The sequence below is a fragment of the Octopus bimaculoides genome, chromosome 9, assembly GCF_001194135.2.
Source record: "Octopus bimaculoides isolate UCB-OBI-ISO-001 chromosome 9, ASM119413v2, whole genome shotgun sequence".
NCBI lineage: Eukaryota > Metazoa > Mollusca > Cephalopoda > Octopoda > Octopodidae > Octopus > Octopus bimaculoides.
The window spans coordinates 8,773,676-8,776,422 of record NC_068989.1 but is presented as its reverse complement, the minus strand read 5'-3'; the positions used below and the strand labels follow the sequence as shown (position 1 = coordinate 8,776,422).

Sequence of the window (2,747 nt, the reverse complement as noted above, 5' to 3'; positions counted from 1 at the left end):
TATATTATACAGTGGAGGCGCAATGGCCCAGTGGCTGGAGCAGCGGACTCACGGTCGTAGGATCGCGGTTTCGATTCCCAGAACGGGCGTTGTGAAGGTTTATTGAGCGAAAACACCTAAAAGCTCCACGAAGGTTCGGCAGGGGATGATGGCGAACCCTGCCGTACTCTTTGACCACAACTTTCTCTCACTCTTTATTCCTGTTTCTGTTCCAGTTGATCTGTGAAATTAACGTGTTTGAGGTACGCAATACAAGCAGTAGAGCATAATCACTACGTTACTGTGAAAATGGTAATACTAAACTAGGAAACAGGGAAAGCTAAAGTTTCAAATAAACAAATACACACCGACACACATAGTCATATTGGTGTACTTTAGTAAGTGTGATTTAAAGGCTATAAAATATAGGATAAGACCCTCATTTACCTGTTGCCAAATCGAAGATTAGATATAATACTAAGATACTATGTTAAAACGCACGACACAGCATATATGAACAACTTACTAAAAACACGTTTGATAACCTGGGTGAAGTGCGATGATGCAAGCTTTTTCAAACGAACTTCAATGCATTTGCCATAGAAGCTATTACGAAGATATGTGTGATTTTCTCAACGATAACTTCTACAATGGTGAACTATATGGTGGTATTTAAATGGTCGTATAAACTATCGTCTGCGTTTCAATATTTATTATCTTTTCATTGTGTATCCAGCTGATCTTTAGAATGCAGTGGTAATGAATTAGTAAACGCCAAGTCACATAGACACTCAGATACAATAAATCATCGATTGTACTCTTGTATTGTTAGTATGAATTAGCTGGTATTTCTTCGTGATACTGTATGCGTACACGAGTCTGTGTATATGTGCGTATGTGTCTATGTGCGTTTGGGTGAGAGACGTAAAGAGAGAGAGAGAGAGAGAGAAAGAAAGAGAGAGAAGCAAATATATATATGTAGATTGAGAAAGAGCGACAGTGAGAGAGAAAGAGAGAGAGTGTGTGTAGGGGGTAGATGTCACTTCGGAATATTACCTGTGCTCCATTTAAGCTTAATAGAAATTGATCAAGTTATGTGACGATACAGGAGTCTAAGTATTTGCATTATTTAGTATTGAAGAAGTTGATTGTCAGAATGGCGGCACATTGGCAGGTTCGGTAGAAGGTCAAAGAAAGACTTTGCAATATTTAGTTGTATTTCTCGATACTCTGAGTTCATATTGCCCCGAAGTTGATTTCGGATTTCATCCATTTTTGTGACAGTAAAATTAGGATGGTGCGAAGTACTAAACTTGATTTAATAAACTGTTGCCGTCCTCATAATATATATATATATATAATACAAAATGGGACAAGAATTCAAAACATCCAGACAGTTAGGTGATACAAGAAAGAGACAAAACATCCAGATAGACGATACAAAGAAAACACGGACAGGTCATTCGGAGTTTTCTTTCTTCAGTCGAGATCCAGATTATCCTTGCAATTTCGGCTGGTTATTCTCGATATTGCTCCAATCTGGCCAGTCCCAAGGAAAAACTAAGCTAAGAGCATTAGATTCCTTGGAAGAAAGCAGCGAATGTATACAAAAACAAGGACGGAAAAAACGAACAATGTTACACAAATACAGTAGGAATAAAAACAAGCCAAAGCAACAGATGTCTTTCGATTAAGGACGAATAAAATTAAGCTGGCGTATATGGAAATAAGGCCTTACAGCCGAGATACAAGATTTCACAGGCACAGGAAATATACATGTATATAATCAAAACAAAAAAAAAAATGGAACAAGAACGTAATAGGCGACAACAAAACATTCGGACAGTTAGATGGTAAAAAAAAAAGGACAGGAAAAAACAAAGCAGTAGAAATGCACGAACGATTGTGGTGATGCCAGGAAGTAAACATGCTTCAGATACACTCGTTTATTCATACAAACGTAACTGAGATGAAATATGTCGTAAATATGTCACGAACGATGTCATAAATAACAGTGACAAACGAAGTATATACACCGCCGGAAGTTGTTGTTGACAAACAGCAGCAATCATTTTTATTCAGCTGAATACACGTCATTGGTTGGTTGAAATTACCGAAATACGACAACTTTACTACGAAATAACTTTGAAAATACAAACTTTTCTCAACAACACTAAGAGTAAAAGATGTTTTATATGACACATTCTAACAGTGTCCGAAGTTCGAAAGTGTTTAGTTACAAAAAATTAATTTCTCGATCTGCCGTTCAAAGGGTAAAGATCCAGAAAGATCATTAATCGACTTGTTAGATATAGCAGTCAAATTATTATCAAATCACACCCTATCGGCTTAAAGCGTAAAAGACATCCTAGATACTGTATCCGTTGATACTCTTAAAACACGATACAGTCACGGTTGGTATACTGTTAATCATCATTAGTCTGCTCGTTCAAGGTTGACTTGGACTAATGACTAAACAACGATAACGGTTACTACTATGACTTATATAAACCTTGTTCAAAATCAAGTAAAAGCGTGGCTCTCAGTATTAACAGCAGTTATGGCCCGGATACAGAACAGACTTCTTTATTAAATTCCACCGCCACCACCGCCAACAACAATAATAGCTGCAACAAAGTTCGATAACTACTACAACCACCACTACTACTACTACTACTACTACTACTACTACTACTACTACTACTACTACTGATGCTACTACCACCACCACCAGTACCACCACCACCACCACCACCACCACCACCACC

The 2,747-nt window shown here is 37.7% G+C and overlaps 1 protein-coding gene across 1 annotated transcript in view; it reads right to left on the bottom strand.

Annotated features, from left to right (window-relative positions):
* LOC106882137 (neuronal acetylcholine receptor subunit alpha-7) overlaps positions 1-2,747 on the bottom strand; it is a 612,265-nt gene that overhangs the window by 106,473 nt on the left and 503,045 nt on the right. The gene's annotated exons all lie outside the window — the stretch shown is intronic.